General features: G+C 43.8%; 1 pseudogene; it reads left to right on the plus strand.

The window, feature by feature from the left end:
* Window positions 1–8,680: 8,680 nt before the first annotated feature.
* On the plus strand, window positions 8,681–22,707 carry LOC120060009 (annotated as a pseudogene).

The raw sequence follows: 22,707 nt of genomic DNA on the forward strand, positions 1-22,707 counted from the left end.
TGCACAATTGGCCTAGCGTCATCTTGGTTTGGCCGGGGTAGACCGTCATTGTAAATAATAATTTGTTTATAACTGACTTGCCGGGTTAAATATTATTATTTTTAAATCTTATTGGTCTATTAACTAATTTACCCAGGAAGGCCAAAACTCCGTTCCACCAAAACTAGCAGAAATGTTCAAACAGCTCTTACGCTAAAAGGGCATTATTATTATTTTCACAGTATTATTTCAACCTCGCAGTGTGGAAATATATATATATATATATAAAACACATGAAATTCACTTTTTTGACAGCACTGGGCCTTTAAAAAAAATCATTAAATAGCTTCAAACTCACCTGTTTATCTTTTGCAGTGATGATGAATACATGGATGTCTCATGGTATGGTGGGATATGCAAAATGTGTCAGCTATGGGCACCTTTATCTCTTGAATGTTTTGACATTCAGGTTCAAAAAGTCACTTTATGACCACTTGTACCATGGGCAAATATGTATTGGCATTTTAGTTCAAATCAAAAGGGGTGTGGTCAAAAAGTGATTGAAATCAAATGGAATGGCCCTGTAATTACTTTTTCCAGATGTTTGTTTACTGATACAGTCAGTGTAGCTTGTACCTTAACCTAATTGAAACCCTCAGACAACACCCCCAGTCCCCAACACAAGCTAAGTTTAGCAATGTTCCTTGCTTGAGCTACTTGACTTGGTCAACAGTTGCTTATATTTCAGCACAGAAAAACATGATGAAGAGTGAAAAGCAAAGACATAATGGTGAGGAAGAGGTTATCAAAGAACAGGTATGGTCCTCCCGAGTGGCGCAGCGGTCTAAGGCACTGCATTGCGGTGCTAGAGGCGTCACTACAGACCCGGGTTCGATCCCAGGCTGCGTTGCAGCCAGCCACGCCCGGGAGAACAATGAGGTGGTGAACAATTGGCCCAGCGTCGTCCGGGTCAGGGGAGGGTTCGGCCGACCGGGATGTCCTTGTACCATCGCGCTTTAGCGACTCCTGTGGCGGGCCGGACACATGCTGACTTTGGTCACCAGTTGTAGTGTTTCCTACGACACATTGGTGCTTCTGCGGCTTGGCAAGGTCGCGTTTTGGAGGACACATGACCTTCGCCTCTCCCGAGTCCGTACAGGAGTTGCAGCAATGGGACAAGAAAAAGGGGTTCAAAGTTAAAAAATAAACAAAAAATCTAACTGGTGAGTAATTTTGTCACAATGTCGTGTATAATTTTCAGAGTTTGGCTATCGAAGACACCCTTTTTTGTAACTCCTTGCAAACAGGGCATCTTATGAGAAGATAACCCAGGATGGTAACAGCATCACATCCCTGGAGATGTTCTTCTCAGGTTATCCGCGTATGGTTGGACTCCCTTTTCCTCAGGCTGTGCCAGCTGACAATGGTAGGCCAGAATATCAGCCACATCCAGGGCCTTGAGTCTTGTCCCCTGTTTCAGGAGCACTGATTGGTGGAATGGCAGCTGACAACAAGATCCAGGTTTCTCTTCATTCCTTCATGATGACATCTTGGAAATGTGTGTGTAGAGTTTAATCTAAAGAGTATCTATATAGAACAGAATTATATTGTCCATCTTTGATTTCTCGATTCAGAATAGACTCCAAAATGTCTGCAAAATAACTAATCTAGCTATGATTTGCATTATTATCTTTAATACCAACAATTTTGGGGGGTATTTATTTTCATTATTGCAAGCCATTTCTGGATTTAAGAATTGCCATCAGCTACATAATCTGTGCCTCTATGATAATCAGATCAGTGATATTGAGAATTTGGAGTCACTTGTTAATCTACAGGTGCTGTGGTTTAAGAATAATTTACTGAGAGGTATGGATGCTTTTCTGTGTCATGCGGTGTTTGTAAAGTACCTAATAATCTGAATAGATTGGTTTTGTTGAAATCACCCATTTTGTTGTCTCATCCTTTCTTCATAACTGTTTAAAGGGATTGAACACGCTTCAAAAGATGAGAGCTGAACCTAGCTGACAATAACATTGAAAAGATAGGTAAATTGAAGGGTCATCGCCAATGACTGTAAACTTTACGTCTTTGATATACTTTATAATAATAATTGTTCAATTATCTGTTAACTGTTTCACAGGATCCTAATATCAGCCATGAAAATCCTAAAATCCTGATCCTAATATCAGCCATTGAAAATCTGAATTTATCTGGGAACAAGATTAGCTCAGTGTGAAAATTAAGTTAAGAAGTTAAGAAAATTCACTTATTTTCAATAATGCAAAGTTGTAATTTTGCACTTTCTCAATCTAATATTTGACTACGGCCTTTGCGTATGGTCAATTACAGGCTTGCTTCTCAGTCAAATATATTGATTGCCTAATCTATGGTAGATTTATATAAATATGTGACCGACCGGCTCAAATCAGTCTTATGTAGATACACTACAGTTGATGAACAATGGGAAGTTTATACATCTTTGAAAGTTGATAAACTTGTAAACTCCCTTTTGAGAAAATGTCCTCTGAATGATTTGGTACTATTACTGGAGACCCCTTCTTTGTCTACACCCATTCAGTGTCGTTCACACCCTCTTAAGCTTTATCCCCACCCATCAATCAATCAAATGTATGGATGATCCAAGCGTTCTGTACTAACAGCAATCATGCACCCAAGCTAACTTGCTAGCTATTTCCAGACACAAATGAGAACAGCTCACTGAACATTACTCGCCCTAGCAGAGCTGGTTAGGCTGTTATGTTATCCAGAGCGTTGGTGACTGCAACTGTGCTGTCAGTTTGTCCATATAATGAATTTTCATTGAAACCTTTATCCTAGTCGACAATGTAGAAATCAGTAACCCAACAAAGGATTGGCTATTATGTTTGATTGGCCGTCAGTCTGGATAGTTTCCTATTTTCCCAGTCTCGGATTGATTTTAAAAGATCTGTACAGCAATTCCCTGCATTTTGTTTATTGAAGCTCTATTATTAGGGCAGTTCAGAAAAGATCTGCTGATTTTTACCTGTTGCACAATTCATCTGAAGCTTTCCATCTTTGTAATTTTGATGTGGCATTTATCCTTTAGTAGCCCGAGTTGTAAGTATGGTTAAAGAAAGAAAAATAAGAAAAGAAAATAAGTCTTGCCCTTTCAAATAATAGAAACACTTATTTTCATTCACTCAGACACTAATTTCATTGAGCTGCATGAATTGTCTGTCAAATTTGCATGTTTCTTTTTTACTGTGTAATCAACAAGGTAGGGTTGAAGGAGGGATTCCATGAAGTGGTGCATGAAATTGTTTGTCTCATCCATAATTTTTTACTATTTTCTTACAACATATTTGAAGTCAAGTATGGCTTTTAGGTGAAGAAACAGTTGGTCCTCTCATGAAACCTCAGATAAACCCTCTACCAACAAACAAGTGGGAATCCTATCATCTCATTAATTATGTTAATGTCCATCGCATCCATTAAGGAGATGCCGTCCTCTCGGATTTACAGTGCATTCGGAACGTATTCAGACCCCTTCACTTTTTCCACATTTTGTTACGTTACAGCCTTATTCTAAAATTGATTAAATAAAAATGTTTCCTCATCAATCTACACACAATGCCCCATAATGACAAAGCGAAAACAGGTTTTTAAAAACAAAAAATGCCTTATTTACATAAGTATTCAGATCCTTTGCTATGAGACTTGAAATTGAGCTCAGGTGCATCCTGTTTCCATTGATCATTCTTGAGAAGTTTCTACAACTTGGAGTCCACCTGTGGTAAATACAATTGATTGGACAAGATTTTGAAAGGCACACAACCTGTCTATATAAGGTCCCACAGTTGACAGTGCATGTCCGAGCAAAAACCAAGTCATGAGGTCGAAGGAATTATACGTAGAGCTCCGAGACAGGATGGTGTTGAGGCTCAGATCTAGGGACGGGTACAAACAAATTTCTGTAGCATTGAAGGTCCCCAATAACACACTGGCTTCCATCATTCTTAAATGGAAGAAGTCTGGAACCACCAAGACTCTTCCTAGAGCTGGCCTCCTGGCCAAACTGAGCAATTGGGGGAGAAGGGCCTTGATCAGGGATGTGACCAAGAACCCGATGGTCACTCTGACAGAGCTCCAGAGTTTTTCTGTGGAGATGGGAGAACCTTCCAGAAGGACAACCATCTCTGCAGCACTCCACCAATGAGGCCTTTATGGTAGAGTGGCCAGATGGAAGTCACTCCTCAGTAAAAGGCACATGACAGCCCACATGGAGATTGCCAAATGGCACCTAAAGGACTCAAGATTCTCCGGTCTGATGAAACCAAGATTGAACTCTTTGGCCTGAAAGCCAAGCGTCACACCTGGAGGAAACCTGGCACCATCCCTTTGGTGAAGCATAGTGGTGGCAGCATCATGCTGTGGGGATGTTTTTCAGCTGGAGGGACTGAGAGACTAGTCAGGATCGTGGCAAAGGTTGTAGCAGTATTTATTAGAGGGGTAAAGAAAGATTTTGTTCAGGCGCCAGGCAGGTATTAACCATGCCGAAAGGCGGGCATTAACCATGCCGAAAGGAAAAGAGTAGAATAGAGAGAGTACCACTACCAGACCCACACGCATCAGCAGAAGAGACTGCCTATAGTGTAGCCTGTTTACCAGATAGCCAGTGGAGAGAAAAGAGAATACACACCCTATAAAACCCACATCACAGCACAGGGGTAACCTCACCAAGAATACCTCATACAATAATAATAATAATAAATAGCAGAGCAATTGAACAGCAACTTCATACAAGAAAGAACCCAGTCAGAGGATTTGCAGTAATATGTATTATCTTCCAGTGGAGGAGTGCAGAGGGTATGAATGTGGGGGGTGTTCATAGACACAACAAAGGCCTTAAAAATGTCCACAATCTTCTCGGCCACATGTCATTAGTACACCCCACCTGAATACAGTTCAAATAACAATACACAACTTGTAAGCAACCTCCATTTTAACTAAAATGTCCACCCAAATACTTCTGTCAGGGCAATACTAGTCCAGCTCTAATGAACTTCAATGGGAAGTGCATTTGAAAAATAGAAAGTCTGTTGCAGGGTAAAGCACTGGAACGATAGAGTGAAGAGAACAAGAGAGATCTTAGCTGTGGTCTTCAGGCGTGCCGGTGTACTGTCTGACCGTCCGATGGTTTGTTGGTTTCTACGTTAAAGCTTCGCAACAATGTAATCCATGCGATCCATAACCGGCGCGGTCCCAAACGAAAACAACCACGACCTAGAGCGGTCACACCGATGATTGAGTTAAATACTTTATAATCTACACATGCTGTAAACAAACCTTCTGCAGCATAGCACACACAATCAAACTGTCGCGCCACCCAAGAGCTCCTCCCCAAAGATCTGAACGAGCTGTCTATTTCCTCCTTCCTTACTGCTGATGCGCTCTTAAAGTGGCAGCGCACGGTGAAGGCTCCGTGCAGGATTTCTCCACAAGGTGAACGGAGTAAAGTACAGGGAGATCCTTGATGAAAACCTGCTCCAGAGCGCTCAGGACCTCAGATTGGGGTGAAGGTTCACCTTCCAACAGGACAACGACCTTATGCACACAGCCAAGACAACACAGGAGTGACTTTGGGACAAGTTTCTGAATGTCCTTGAGTGGCCCAGCCAGAGTTCGGACTTTAACCCGATTGAACATCTCTGGAGAGACTTGAAAATAGCTGTGCAGCGACGCTCCCCATCCAACCTGACAGAGCTTGAGAGGATCTACAGAGAAGAATGGGAAGAACTCCCAAAATACATGTTTGCCAGGCTTGTAGTGTCATACTCAAGAAGTCTCAAGGCTGTAATCACTGCCAAAGGTGCTTGAACAAAGTACTGAGTAAAGGGTCTGAATGCAATAAGAATATATGGAAGATAAATACACAACACAGAGACAGAGGACTAGAATTAACGATCAATGGAAATAGTGTTTTTTTCTGTAATAGGGAATTAATTAGCAATGGGTTAGAGACATGGAATTTGTCTATATATTGAGCCTGAAATAGGATACTTGTTATTTGGCCATTGGCCCAGTTTTATTGCAAGGAATTCTAATTGGTCAACCACGGGCTAGGGCTGGGTTAAAAACGACATCCTGTCCCTTTATTCTGGAGCGAGAATCACTGGAGAGAATCTCTGAGGACAGGGGAGAATGACCGTATGATTTGTCCTCTTCGAATATACCTATTTTCCTCCCCCTGATTTGCTTTGGGGTCTGTGTTATTAAAGAATGACATCAACTGCTAACAATACTTATGTAAATGTGATATTTACATTTTTTATTTTTAATAAATGTGCAAAAAACCTTTCACAACTTCTGTCACTGTGTGGTCTCCAGGGCTCTGATACTCTCTACTCCTGAGAGATTACAGCATTTGTTTAATGAGTTGTCCCTGAACTCTGATGATGGGTGTATTTTTCAGGTGTTGCATTTCTTCTAATCTTCTAGTGTAATTACAGTCCAATGAACTAAACATGTATGCTATGAATAAAGGGGTTCCATTGCACACAGTACATACAGTTGAAGTCGGATGTTTACATACACCTTACATACATTTAAACTCAGTTTTTCACAATTCCTGACATTTAATCCTAGTAAAAATTCCCAATCTTAGGTCAGTTAGGATCACCACTTTATTTTAAGAATGTGAAATGTCAGAATAATAATAGAGAATGATTTATTTCAGCTTTGATTTCTTTTATCACATTCCCAGTGGGTCAGAAGTTTACATACACTCAATTAATATTTGGTAGCATTGCCTTTAAATTGTTTAACTTGGTTCAAACGTTTAGGGTAGCCTTCCACAAACTTCCCACAATAAGTTGGGTGAATTTTGACCCATTCCTCCTGACAGAGCTGGTGGAACTGAGTCAGGGTTGTAGGCCTCCTTGCTCGCACACGCTTTTTCAGTTCTGCCCACAAATGTTCTATAGGCTTGAGGTCAGGGCTTTGTGATGGCCACTACAATACCTTGACTTTGTTGTCCTTAAGCCATTTTGCCACAACTTTGGAAGTATGCTTGGGGTCATTGTCCATTTGGAAGACCCATTTGCGACCACTTTAACTTCCTGACTAATGTCTTGAGATGTTGCTTTAATATATCCACATAATGGGCCTCCCGGGTGGTGCAGTGGTCTAGGGCTGCGCCACCAGAATCTCTGGGTTCGCGCCCAGGCTCTGTCACAGCCGGCAGCGACCGGGAGGTCCGTGGGGCGACGCACAATTGGCATAGCGTCGTCCGGGTTAGGGAGGGTTTGGCCGGTAGGGATATCCTTGTCTCATCGCGCTCCAGCGACTCCTGTGGCGGGCCGGGCGCAGTGCGCGCTAACCAAGGGGGCCAGGTACACGGTGTTTCCTCCGACACATTGGTGCGGCTGGCTTCCGGGTTGGAGGCGCGCTGTGTTAAGAAGCAGTGCGGCTTGGTTGGGTTGTGCTTCGGAGGACGCATGGCTTTCGACCTTCGTCTCTCCCGAGCCCGTACGGGAGTTGTAGCGATGAGACAAGATAGTAATTACTAGCGATTGGATACCACGAAAATTGGGGAGAAAATGGGATTAAAAAAAAAAATATATATATATATATATATCCACATAATTTCCCTTCCTCATGATGTCATCTATTTTGTGAAGTGCACCAGTCCCTCCTGCAGCAAAGCACCCCCACAACATGATGCTGCCACCCCCGTGCTTCACGGTTGGGATGGTGTTCTTCGGCTTGCAAGCCTCCCCCTTTTTCCTCCAAACATAATGATGGTCATTATGGCCAAACAGTTCTGTTTTTGTTTCATCAGACCAGAGGACATTTCTCCAAAAAGTACGATCTTTGTCCCCATGTGCAGTTGCAAACCATGTCTGGCTTTTTTTATAGTGGTTTTAGAGCAGTGGCTTCTTCCTTGCTGAGTGGCCGTTCAGGTTATGTCGATATAGGACTCGTTTTACTGTGGATATAGATACTTTTGTACCTGTTTCCTCCAGCATCTTCACAAGGTCCTTTGCTGTTGTTCTGGGATTGATTTGCACTTTTCGCACCAAAGTAGGTTCATATCTAGGAGACAGAACGTGTCTCCTTCCTGAGCAGTATGATGGCTGCGTGGTCCCATGGTGTTTATACTTGCGTACTATTGTTTGTACTGATGAACGTGGTACCTTCAGGCATTTGGAAATTGCTCCCAAGGATGAACCAGACTTGTGGAGGCGTACAATTCTTTTTTCCTGAGGTCTTGGCTGATTTTCTTTTGATTTTCTCATGATTTCATGCAAAGAGACACTGAGTTTGAAGGTAGGCCTTGAAATACATCCACAAGTACACCTCCAATTGACTCAAATTATGTCAATTAGCCTATCAGAACCTTCAAAAACCATGACATAATTTTCTTGAATTTTCCAAGCTGTTTAAAGGCACAGTCAACTTAGTGTATGTAAACTTCTGACCCACTGGAATTGTGATTCAGTGAATTATAAGTGAAATAATCTGTCTGTAAACAATTGTTGGGAAAATTACTTGTGTCATGCACAAAGTAGATGTCCTATCCGACTTGCCAAAATTATAGTTTGTTAAGAAGAAATTTGTGGAGTGGTTGAAAAATCAGTTTTAATGACTCCAACCTAAGTGTATGTAAACTTCTGACTTCAACTGTAGTAACATCTGTTCCTTTCAGTCCACGGTGATGAAGAAGAAAATGATGTACTACAACATGCATGTGCGGACAGCCCAGAGGAACCTGGCAGAGAACCAGGCCAATCTGCTGTAGAACAAGAGGAATCTCTTACAGCTGCCAGAGGACAGCCCAGAGGAACCTGGCAGAGAACCAGGCCAATCTGCTGTAGAACAAGAGGAATCTCTTACAGCTGCCAGAGGACAGCCCAGAGGAACCTGGCAGAGAACCAGGCCAATCTGCTGTAGAACAAGAGGAATCTCTTACAGCTGCCAGAGGACAGCCCAGAGGAACCTGTCAGAGAACCAGGCCAATTTGCTGTAGAACAAGAGGAATCTCTTACAACTGCCAGAGGACAGCCCAGAGGAACTTGGCAAGAACCAGGCCAATTTGCTGTAGAACAAGAGGAATCTCTTACAGCTGCCAGAGGACAGCCCAGAGGAACCTGGCAGAGAACCAGGCCAATCTCCTGTAGAACAAGAGGAATCTCAATTACACCCTCAGAAATGTCAGTACAACGCTATGCCTTCAAAAATAGACTTTTGATACGTTTGTCATTCATTTACAGTGGTGCTTAATATGATTGTTGTGTTGGTGTCTTGAGCAGCTGGAGTGTGAGCTGTCTGAGGTGCAGGCCTTGTGCCGGAAGTCAGCCCGTACCTGGGAGAATGGACTGTCCTCGCTGAGTGACGGCTCTGGACCGCAGTGACACCCCTGCTAATATTACCCACGACCCCAGCCTGGGATCCTCTCCAAGCTAGACGCCCTGTAGTCCATGACCTGACAAATTGAGGCTTTTCTGAGGGCAAAAGGGGGTGCAACTCAATATTAGGAAGTGTTCCTAATGTTTTGTACACTCAGCATACATGAATAATGGATTAGACCTCCAAGAGAGATCTTTGAGTTTAGAGGGGCTGAATACAGTCTGATTTTGCATTGTTGTTTACATGTAAGCTTTCTATTGGCACGTAGATAATCAAGTGTAAAAAGTAGAGTTATTTTGCCTTGTTTTGCAGGTATGAGTCCTGGGAACTGCGGGACTTGACCCAAGCCACCAACAGGAACGAACTGATGATCCACTTTCTGCTGATGGAGCTTGAAACAGTGGGGAATATTTGGTTTGAAGAAGGCTACTCTACAGACCCCTGGTACAAATGAACTCCTTTTACATAATTGTGGCATTATGAGTTTACTTCGTTTGTGTAGGTTCTATGTGTATGTGATTTGCATGCAGCGTTTAGCTACTGAGTCCACTGTTTTCTCTCTCCCAACAGGTTTACTTCCTTCCGGTTCTGTGTGTAGGACTACAAGGCTTATGGCATTACTGGCATCAAGATCAACAGTATCATCCACATCCATATCCGCTCCCTGTGGCTTCGCTTCGAGGACAAGCTTCATACCCTGTTGGCCAGCGAGGAGTTGACAATGTTCTCACAGTGAGTGCCCATGATGATACTGGGAAATCTTAAAATGGCACCTTTCTCCTTTACTCTGTGATATTCACCTCAGGTCTTCAGTGTTATGTGTCTGTTTAAAATTAGAAATTGGAAAAAAACAAGTAGGCCGAGATGCAAAAATATACTTAATTACAAAATAACACTTTGCACTTTCACCTTTTGTATTCTTTCTAGCATGGATTAAATTAAGTATAATTTTGCATCTTGGCCTCCTTGTTTTTTCCATTAAAGGTTGGAGTCGAGTACCTTTTCTCACGCACCAGCTACCCTTCAATCTAGCCAGAGCGCAGTTCCTCATACTGGCTATCTATGTCTAAAATAATGCAGAAATAGTTGAAGAACAGACTACATAAACTGCAATATTAGACCTGTCAGTAGCTCTGTTTGAGACAGATCCTTATGCTTTCTGTACTCCTAATGTTTGGGCAGTAATTACAAACGCTGGCTGGAGTATCTGTTCTATGTGTCTGATCCTGAAAGAACCAGTAAGAAAAAGGAGATGTTGCACATTCCAGAGGACGGCTTTTAAACAGCAGATATTTATAAGGTATTATTTAGATTGTACGCTATGCCTGTGATTGGGCCATTGTTTTAGGGCCTGTGATTGGGCCATTGTTTTAGTTCCTGTGATTGGGTCTTTGTTTTAGTTCCTGATATTGTATCTTGTGTCTGTGTTAGGCCCTGGGCAGAGAGAGGGTTGTACTCTTTTCTAACAGCCGGAGTGTGACGGACAGGCCTAGGAGTACACACAGTGACAGGCCAACGAAGGTACCTCCAAGCAGAGCATAGATCCTCTCCTTTTCAGACACGATCTGTATGGTCCTATTTCATGTTTCACACAATTCAATGACTTTGTATTGCTAATGAATTCTTGAGGATATAAATCAGGATAAAACTGTAAATGTGTTTACGATATTAATTTGATTTAGAATTTGATGTATCAGAGAAACATAAATGAAATGTCCTCCTGTCCTCCTGTTTCCAGGTCAGATCATTGATTCCAATGTGTTCCTGGGCCGCAGCATCCCTAACAGAGAAGGGGATTCAGTGGACCCCCTCAACTACCCTAAAGCTCATTCTGTTTACCACAATGTGAGCCCAGAGCAGGGCCATAAGACAAATGGAGGTAATGTAATTTGAAATATCACAGCTGTTACTTTAGAACAAAATAATTCTTACTGGTGACACTACTCTCTTAATGAAAACAACCAGCAAAAGTCAACATACTACTGTTCCATCCTCCTGTTGACAAACCTGAGACTCTTATCCATATAGGGAGACCTTGCTCCTCCAAGATCCACCGCGGCTGTGAATGCAGTCTATTTGACCATGAGCTTGTCCTGCTGGAGTACCTCATCGACTTTGAGTATAACTCCCAGGTTGGAAAAAGTATACCATGTTTGTCTTTCGATGTTCCAGCAGCAGATGCACAGAAGACCCCCCTCCCAATGATATCAACCTGGATGAGGAAATACTGAACATGGATCCCATGGTCAAACTGTGGCCCAAGATGCTGAGCCTGGATGAGAAGACTTTACTCAATGTAGCCAGGGCCAACAACGTCCTCAGTCAGATTACAGTAAGGGTTGAGGAACTACAGTTAATGGTACCATAGACTCACTAGGTTTAGCACTGATATCCCGTCTGTACTGTGACGGTGCCGCACTTTCCTCTTTCTTCCCTGGTCAAAGGTGTTGAATCTCCATGGCAACAGTCTGAGTAAGCTGAAGAGATCTCTCGTGTGACCAACTAGATGACATCTCCCACACGGTGTGTCTGATGTTTGGGGTGTTTACTGGTCAACCAACCTACATCAAACAATTCTCCATTTAGAGTCCTACATACATTATGGTCCCTGTGTTCCTTCAGCCCAACCAGTTACAACCACCTGCTCTCCCGAGAGGGGCTGAAAGGACTAGGGCGGCTCAAGCAGCTGGACCTGCGCTGGAACCAGCTGACCTGGGCCAGGGAGGAGACGGCTGTGCTCCGGAAACACGCACCCGCACAGCTGCGACTCGACTGAGCACCCATTACTATCCCTGGCACAGGGTAATACTACAGCACACACTAACACCTGCTCTAACATGAGGTTTAGAGTGCCCATGATCTGCACATTAAGACCAACCAGACACTGTGGTGATGAAAGTGATGTTTTTGTCCCAGCCCGAGGCAGTGAGGATGACTCTTCTGGGATGTCTGATGACCCTCACACAACTGGATGACATGCTTGTGACAGAGGGTTCTTTCCAGTGCTTCATCTGCAGTACAAGTGCAGCCTTTTTATTTAACAGTGACCTCTGAACCCTGTGAAGATCACAGCCCTTAACCTTGACAGCCAGAGACTCTCCAGGCTCATCAACCTGGGCAAACTGGTCAAACTGCGCTGGGACTCCTTCAATGACATCTCTAAAGTGGAGGGTCTGGACAACTGCCAGCATCTAGAGGAGCTGTCTCTCAACGACAACTTCATCTCTAGGCTAGACGGTCAGTCATAATCTCATTGGTCCCCACAAAAATGAGAGCGAAATAATTCACAAAAGAGAAAATGTGTCAATGACAAGGGAATCATGTCCATCACAGATGAATGTGGTTTCCCCACCCTATCTTTGTCCTGTCAGGTGTGTCCAAACTGCATCAGCTCTCTAAGTTCAGTGTGAATGGGAATCAGCTGTCCTGTCTGGACGGCACAATACTGGACTGGCTGTCCAACCCGCACTTCCTGTGTGTGGAGAACTGCATTGGCCGCCTGTACGGGGTACAGAGGACCCGCTCCCTCTTCAAGCTATATATCGGCAACATCATCATCATAACACGAGACATCTACCACCTGAAAATGAGCAGAGCCTCACACAGCCAAGCATGATATCATGTTTGTATATTTTGGTTCTTTTTTATTTCGAGACCACCATTTTTTATTTTTTTCTAGGCTTTGGGAAAATTAATCATTCTGGATCTGTACAGGAATCCTTCAATGGAGAAACTGGAAAACGATGGGAAATATGTGGTGTTCCACTTCCCCTCTCTAAAGGTACTGGATGGGACTGCAGTGATATGTTTACATCATAATCAAAACAGTTCTGAATCTGTTTGTTGAATTGAGAGAAACAGAAGTGATGATGTCATTGAGATCTATAGAAAATGACTGCGTGTGAGAATGCCAAGGATGTGTTTGGTGGACGCCTGACCCCTGACATGGTGGCAGTGAAACTGGGACACTAACTATTCTGACATCGCTGATCTCAACCTGCAATCCTGTGCAATCAGGTTACATAGCATACTGTACTGGGTAGTACTACATCACAGTATTTGTCACCTTTAGATGAGTAGAAGAGAGAGTAAAACAGAGTGAGCGTGTATAAAGTGTTCCCTTTCTCCCCAGGATGGTGGATCTGGCCCCAGAAGACCTGATCTACAACCTGCACAGTGTCAACCTGGAGCACAACAATCTCACCTCCTTCAGTGGCCTTGTCTACCTGACCAACATCAAGGTGTGCCAACCGGCCAGAACTAACCAATGTGGTGTTTTGATTCCTCCCACAAGCTTGTCTGACTCTTCTATCTATGATATTTGTCAAATATTTTGATTCTCACTTTGTCAGTTGCACAGTTGGGTTAAACAATTAACAAAAACATTTGTCTTCCTTTCTTCCATGTAGGCACTGTGTTTAAACAATAACCACATAGAGTCCATCCTGCCAAGGCAGAAGGCCCAGGCCCACCTGACTAACAGACAGATTCTCTCCCACAAGGTGAATTCCATTGGTTACGGCTAGCAGGGCTCCTCAAAGGCAGTAGGTACCAGCACTACAGATGAAAGTCTATTATTTGAACATAACATTTAAATGTATTACTTTTTAAACACAGTTTGTGATCTGGAAATGAACAATTCATGAAAATCTTTAACCATTTATGTTTTCTCAGTACAGTGGCGACCCATCATTTAGGGGTTTGCTACAAAAACGAAAAAATGTAACATGTTTTGCATGTTATTTTGACATTAATACATGTCACATATCAGTTTGCAAACAATGTAAAAAAAAAAATCTTTAATAAAGCAGCATACAAACTTGGTCTCTTTTTTTGCTTTCTTGAGCAAGGCAGCTCCAAAATGCAGGTGTTTCAGCCTAGCTCAGTGCATTCTGTGGTGGTGGGGCAGCCAGCAGAAAATACAGAGCGTAGGGGTTGGTAATGTTCTCTAGATGTGCCGTGATTGGCTCGGTGTTCTGTCACTCATGGGGACACTACGTAGCTGCAAAATCTATGGGTAGAGTTAAAAAATTCAAGCCCCTTGGGTGCTGCCATAGTTACTTTAAAAGTGTCCATCCAAGAAGGTTCAAGGTCATTGGCCACAGATAAAATTATATCAAGTTATTTCTACAGTAGCTTTGATTGGACTGATCATATCAACATCATACTTTCTAAATCTTAGCTAGCAGTCATCATTATTTATCAAGTCGACAATCTACTGGCAAATCCTTTTCAATCCTTGTCATATGACGAGAAATAATTAAGAGAAATGATAGATAAATGTATCGGTGCTCATCGGCCATTGGACATAAACATTACACAACAAGTTGGAAATCGCAAATTTAACAATGAGAGGTTTGGAAGGAATCAGGGGCTAACTGCAAGCATTGCAAAGCAATCACTAGCCTGCTATTCAGTGAAGTGGGTGTGTGGTGTGTTTTTTCCAAGCTTAAATGGATCAACATTCAACATTGGCCATACTGTCAATCCAGCATGACTTCTGCCACGCTCAAAACAACTGGAAACTCAGAACTGGGGAATCTGACTTCAGGGAGTTCAAGACAACTGGGAACTCAGAATAAAACAAGCTCCGACTGGGGAAAATACATTTTGAACACTTATCCAACTCGGAATTGCAAGTTGGGAACTCGTGCCACTTTCTAGAGCTCTGACCTGAAGATCACTGATGTCATCATGATTCGACCTTGTTTTTTTCCGTATTGCCAGTTGTCTGAAAGAACCATAAATCCAGAGAATGCCAGACTTTGACGCCAAAATTTGCCCACGAAGGACCGCCACCCCACCTTCCTGTTCCAGTGAGCACAGCACAACAAGGACCAAAAAGTCTAAAAATGTATTGTATGCTGCTGCACAAATGATGTAATATGCAAGGGAAATATGTATACTGTAGCTAAGAAAGTAATACTAAGTGTATGCTGTGTGGTAAGCTGTTAGTAGCCCATGTTCCTCACCCTAATAATTTGGTCCCTTTTCCCCTCATAATTTAGACTACTGTTCTGACTTGGTGGTGCACATGTAGCCTATAGCCTCTTTTAGAGAAATGTAATCATCAAATATTGTAAGAGCTTTCATTGTCTGCTTGTATGCCCCCTTTATTTATCCTACGGTTCTGACTTGGTGTACAGGGAGAATACTGTAAGAACGGCCCATGTTCTGAATTCTGTCACTGTACATTTCAAAAGTGCTGAACAAATAGTTATATTGACTACGTCCGTCCTAACTTGCTCATTAATGTCTTAATCTAAATTACAGATTGCCTCTTATAAGCTCGTCGTCCCCTTAAGCCATAATCTCAATTGTCAGTAAAAAACACATTTCTTTAAGCAAATCAGCCATATCAACTATGTTTTTTTTAAAGGAAGTAAATGAGGCTGAATAAACGGTTTCGCTGTCAGACAAGGCTCCACTGATAGCCAGGTGTTGCAGTGGTAAGGTGATGGGACGGCTGTTGGGACAGCTTTATGTAGGCCCTAACAGTTTGTGGGCACAGTTTGTCACCGTTATAGTGCAATTAATGTATTGTTTAGTGTTGTGTTTTATAGTGTAGTGGCTTTGCTGGCATACATCTAAAACATTTTTGGATGAGTTTGGCCGACCCAAGATTTACATGGTAAAATTGCCACTGTCTCATGGTTGGTATAGGACTTATTTATTTTCTCTGTTGTAATATAGTATTTTCTACTTTCAGACACTTGGGGGCAGCACTAAACTGTTGCACTGACAAAACTCAGGCGTCTGCTAGCTGTTTTCAGAAAAGCACAAATCTCCCTTTTCACTGGTACTATTGAAAAAGACAAGAGGAGAGTTCACACAAAGTAAACAGCACATAAAAGAGGTTTCAATTGGGAAGAGGGTTGGGGGGTCAGGCTTTTGTGTGTTCTGCCTGTGCTGTGATTGCCTTGAGTTGCTGTGCACCTGTGAGGTCTGGCCTTCTAAGAGAAAGTGCAGTGCATTCAGTTAGAGGCAGCTAACTCTGAGTGCCCACTCTGTCCCTCTCTTTCAGGGAAGTGGACCCTGCGGACAGCCTGGAGCCACTGATGGGCAGCCTGGAGGTGCTGCATTTGAGCCACAATGGCATCTCCAATTATTGCCAATCTGCAGCTCAGCAGGCTCACCAATCTCAAAGCACTCTTCCTCCAAGGTACAGTAACAACTTCCTTCAGGTTTTAAAGCCCATGAAATGTACAGCTCAGTCAACGGAGAGGCTTTCTCAGCCCTGTCCAGGTGGGAGATGAGGCAACAAGAATAGAAACTAAATGGGCATGCCGATGGGTCACAGGAACACAGTACCTTTTTCTGTCTGCCATTGTTTGCATTTGATTATTTTTTTCTTCAGTTGGGTGACTGTCTGACCCTAATCCCACCCTGGGTCGTTTGATGAACCTGTTGAGACATCTTTATACAGACCACACTCACCTTCCAGTTCCACAGACACAGTAACTGAATGGGGCGGCAGGTAGCCTAGTGGTTAGAGCGTTGGACTAGTAACCGAAAGGTTGCAAGATCAAAACCCTGAGCTGACAAGGTAAAAATCTGTCGTTCTGCCCCTGAACAAGGCAGTTAACCCACTGTTCCTAGGCTGTCATTGAAAATAAGAATTTGTTCTTAACTGACTTGCCTAGTTAAATAAAGGTAAAATAAAATTGCAGAGTTTATGAAATTCAGTGTTGTAATTTGCAATGATACCAGACAAATCATATGGGGAAGAGGGGTAGCTGTAGTCATGTAATTACCTACTGATTTCATATCCCACCTTCTCCTTTCAGATCAGACAGGTGGAGGGCTGAGAAGGGCTGCACTGGTTGCGGGAGCTGGTCTTGGACCCGAACCGGATCAAGACCCTGGGGGAGAACTCCTTCTTTGGTCAGGCTGTCCTGCTGGAGCTGCACCTGGTAGAGAACCGCCTCCGGGAGCTCAACCACCTCCAACCCCAAAATGAGGAGGCTGTTCCTGGGCATGAACAAACTACAGGTACCCCTCCTTCAGCAGCCCTTTCTGGCAACACTGAGCCATTCCTTTGCACTCGTACACTGAGTATACCAAACATTAGGAACACCTTCCTAATATTGAGTTGCAGAGGGATGCTGGCCCATGTTGACTCCAATGCTTCCCACAGTTGTGTCAAGTTTGCTGGATGTCCTTTGGGTGGTGGACCATTCTTGATACACGCAGGAAACTGTTTAGCGTGAAAAACCCAGCAGCGTTGCTGTTCTTGACACAAACCCATGTGCCTGGTACCTACTACCATACCCTGTTTAAAGGCACTTAAATCTTTTGTCTTGCCCATTTACCCTCTGAATGGCACGCATGCACAATCCATGTCTCAAGGCTTAAAAACAAGTGATATCAATAAGGGATCATAGCTTTCACCTGGATTCACCTGGTCAGTCTGTCATGGAAAGAGCAGGTGTTCTTAATGTTTTGTATACTTAGTGTATACTGTAATGAGGAATGAATTCACAGTGTGTAAATGTCCACTAAGTTCAGTCTGTACTGCACTTATTGAATTATGGTGATGCACTCATCATGTGCAAAGTACATTTGGCATCTAAACTGTTTTATTTTGATCTGCAGTGTTTGCAAACTAAGGGGTGAAAATATAGTGCCATAATTATAGATCGTTACCACCCTGGCGTGTGTGGGGTAGCTAGTATTAAGGAGAATCGACATTGATTGAAGGTCAGGGTTATGAGGAACAATCAAGCCAACGTGTAATCAGGGTCTCAGCCTACATCTCATTCTCACCCCAGGCGGGTGATTTGCACTTTGTCGCTCGTTTTTTTCCACTTCCCTTTTTCTTTCTTAATCTTTTCATGTTTTCAATTAAGACATGAAAATGCAGCAATCAAACCCAACACACCACCCTTCACAATGGGGGTCTGTGTGAGTCACATCAGGGCTCAGTCATGAACCGTGGGGGAGAGAGACGCCCCCGTTCCCCTTTTGCGTGCCCAAACTCTCATGAGATTAATGAGAGATCATATGTGTAATCTCTCCCATCAGCTGCCTCCCTCATAGCTCCAAAATGATGATGAGGTTTGGCCCTAATGGATATATCTCCATGGTTATTGCACAACATGCTAACAAAAATGTGGGGGGGAAATGTATGCTTCTGATGGGTAGATTATTCTGGTATGAAGTGAGTAGGGAAGGAAAAATGGAAAAGCATGAAATGGTAGTGGACATACAGTGTAAAGCTAGACGCCTTCCCTCCCTGTTTGAACTGTCAGTTGTAAGGAATTCTTTGAGTTACATTTTGTTACCAGTGGTTACAACCTTGCATGTCTACTGTAAGCTACAATTACTACAATCAAGCAATGACTCAGTGAATTGTTTTACCCCCTTGACAGAATGAAAATGGCCAAATGACTCCCCTTATGGATCTCCTTCACCTGTATTTCAGTATGTGTTAATTTTGACTGGAAAGCCCCTGAGTTCTGTGGGCATTGGAAATCCAAGAGACCAAACCTGACCTACAAATATGTGTACTGACACACACACACACACACACACACACACACACACACACACACACACACACACACACACACACACACACACACACACACACACACACACACACTCTACCTCATTTACATCTACACACAAATTCTCACACGCAAGCTCACAGATTCACTTTCACCAAAATACACACTCAATGCAACTCTGTAGTTCTAAATTAAGCGATTACATGATGGGCCGTCTGCTGTGCCTCAAACTGGCCAGCATCAGAGACAAATCCGCTGACCAAATGGTAGGGCCGTTATCAGACACTATTGGCCTAGGTTCAACACCCATCTGAAGCCCATGGATCAGTGCAGAGGGCTTGCCATCTATGGAGCCTGCTCAGCTGTGCCAGCCTGTTTACCCCACAGCCTCCATCCCCCTGTCCTGTCCCTTCCCCCAGGGAGCGTAATCCTGCTAGGGTGGAGAGCCAACAGCCGCTCCAGAAACAATACCTCCTGCTGTCAGCAGCATGAGATCACTGCTGCACCCATGTGCCCTGGCAAGACCATCTCTCTTCTCCTCTCCTTCTCCTTCCCTCAGCCTTCCCTCCTGCTGGGACAGACAAGGCTCTGACCGGAGAGGATGGCTTTGTCCCCTGGCCAAGGGGGAGCAGAGAGTACCATCAGCTGGACCAGGGAGAAGGGGAGGGCGGCTATCAGCTGGAACATTGGAGATGATAGAAGTGTGGTCTCTGAGGGTGGTGAATTCAGAGAACTGTGTTGGACTCACAAACAGCCCCATGCCAGTTTAGTCCTCTCAGGACAGCCTTGCAGCCTTCACTCGGAGTTCCTACATGAGCAAATGCTTTCTGTTGTCCCAGGGGACAAGGCAAACCCTCCATAGGCCGGCGGTAGTATAACACCTCTCCAGGCTGAAGGTTCTGGATGAAGTGATGGTCACCCTGGAGGAGAGGACCAGGGCTGAGCTACTCTGCACAGAGGCCCAGGTGAGAGCGTATTGACCGAGAAATATACAGACAGAGTTATGGTACTGCCTTTGTGTATCACTTGCTTGGTAAGAGCTTTGTCTTATCTGCAGTGGTCTGCAGTAGAAGATGCAGTTATCTCCATGCCCTTTATGAGACTGACCTAAAAAGCCACAAAGGCCTCATTTCTCTAAAAGCCCAAATAACAGGCCATATCATGTCAACTGCAATGCAACTTGAAATCAAACAGCGGACAGAAAAACAACAACCAAACAGCAACTACCAAAAACAAGGATCAAACTCCCAATCAGTCTCCCTGATTTGATCTGCACATAATGAGAGATTGGGGCAGTAATGCTCCTCCAGCGCCGAATTAAAAGCAGCCTAAGCCATCTCAGTTCATCCTGCTGATTAGATGATGCCACGGCCGATAATGCACCAATGGATTTGCCCCTTATTAGCTGGGTCAACCCGGCCCCCTGTACTCGTTACCAGAGGATGTAGGAACGAGAGAGAGAGGGGGATCCTGGGCTTTCTCATTAAACATAAACAAAACCCTCTCCTCTCTCTTGACCCCCAGCCCTCTCGTTTCAGGCTAATGCCTGCTCTCACCCGGCTCTTGCTTTTGTTTTCATTCAACCGTTGTAATTATTATTGAATGATCATTATCATTCTCGTATTAGATGCTTAAACATGATGAAAGACAGCAGAAATGTAGTCATCCATACTGTAACGTGAGTGTGGGTATAGCAGAGACTAGCGAGTGCAGTGAGGCAGGAAGCGTAGGTAGGAGGCAGTGCAGGACTCATTAGTGAGGTCAGAGAGACTTGAAACAGTGTTGCTGAAGTGTCCCCATGTGCACTTAATATGGAAACCCAATAATATCACCTGTAAATTTGTGTATACAGTATCTCTTCTCTTGTGGTATTCACCGTCCCTCCCTCTCTCCCCACAAATTCCCATTCCCATGGCTCTGCTGCCCCTCATGTCCTAGGCTGCCCCTCGGTGTGGCACCAGTCTGAGTGGAGCACTGAAACACTTCCTGAGTAATGAGATCCTGATACCAATATTCCCTCAAATTGTTTCGGCACTGAGCAAATTTCAGGTCTGCTGAGCGCAAACTTGAATATTGTGAATCTTCTGTGCGACTTCTGCCGCGCATTTACTCTGAACACTGAGGCTGTACCTGTACCAAGTAGGCTACTGTGGCTATTTGATCATGATGTAGACCTACCATCAAAAACAATGGAGAAAAGCCTCCCGAGTGGCGCAGCGGTCGAAGGCACTCCATTGCAGTGCCTGAGGCGTCACGACAGACCCAAGTTCAATCCCATGCTGTGTCACAGCCGGCCGTGACCGGGAGACCCATGAGGCGACCTTCGCCTCTCCCGATTCCGTAGGCGAGTTGCTGCGATGGGACAAATTGGGGAGGAAAAAGGGGTAAAAGAACCCAAAAAACTATGGAGAAAAATGCATCACATAACATTTTAACATGGAAATAGCTGTTCTGTTATTCAGTCTACAGTAGCAGCAAATGTGTTGTGTTCAATGTAGGCCTACATTCAATGAGACTTTTGAAAAAAAACATGCAGAGCTTGACATTAACCTGTTTATCCACTTTTCCAAGGAGGTGACTGAAAGTGTTTTTTGATGCAAGAAACCACTTTACAAAATACAATTTAAAAAATACAACACTGCCCCTTTAAGACAGGAAAAAAAGCTCTTTACCTGACTTGTTTTTCAAAGATGGTTTGAAATCCATACGTTTTGTGCTCTTGTAGGAAGCAACCACTCCCCCATTGCTGACTAGAAATGAGCTATAACTGGGCTAATAACTCACTTACTAGCAAAGAATATGAACAAATGTACACACCTGGCTACATGCAGCTCTTGCTTTGATCTCAAAACAAGCACATCTACTCGCCACCACTCATGCTGTAAACACAGTCCAGTTCAGATTGAATGGCACAGATCCAAATATGGCGATGGTCTATTTGCATATAGGTATACTGTAGCTCTGATTGGTTATGGTGCACCGGTCTGTGTAGAGTATGGGCCTGAGTCGTGCCTGTCAATGCAATAGAATCCTACTCCAATGCGCTCTGCCTACAAGAAAATCTATTGCATAGTTAATTTTGTTTCGGTATGTTGCATTGAAAATGGCTATTGCGTTGATTCAACCACAATTCACACAGTAAAGGGAAATGTTGATTGTGTTAACTAACGGGGAAAACTAGAAAGTTGAGTGAAGTTCAACCTCGTGCTTGGCTGATATTTCTTCTGCACAGCGGTCCCGGGGGAGCTGCATGCCCGCGCACCGCACAGTTTAGAGGGAACATTGCCTGCAACTTGGACTAAGCACTGCCCCACGACACGCCAAACATTAGTTAGCACTCCTTGTCATCTGTCACACACAGTAGATCTGCACAGTGCATCATGATATCAATATTATTGAAATACCAACATTCTAAAATACAGGTGTCTTGTAATGCGGAACACTGATGTTTCATTCACCTCCATGATGGGCAGAGGTGTGATGTTAACAACTGATGACTTTTATGTAGGTTAGCCAACACAGAGATCATACTTCTCACTCTCTCTTTGCTTATACTGTGGGACTCATTATGCTCGGTTCTCCAGTCCTTAGTGTTTGACACTCTCATCCTGTCAGAGGCAACACTTAAATTCACACAACTGTGTTAATTCCCATCTCAGATGAGAAACAAAAGCACAGCAGCACTGCCAACCACGCCCGCATTGCCCATGCAGTGAGGACCTTCAGGCAGATCAGAAGAATGGCAAGCACCCTGCCAACCACCGGCCTCCTGCCGAACGGGTACAGGGCCCTTATCACCTACCCCAACCAACAGGACAGTAGGTAG

This window comes from Salvelinus namaycush, chromosome 15, assembly GCF_016432855.1.
Source record: "Salvelinus namaycush isolate Seneca chromosome 15, SaNama_1.0, whole genome shotgun sequence".
NCBI lineage: Eukaryota > Metazoa > Chordata > Actinopteri > Salmoniformes > Salmonidae > Salvelinus > Salvelinus namaycush.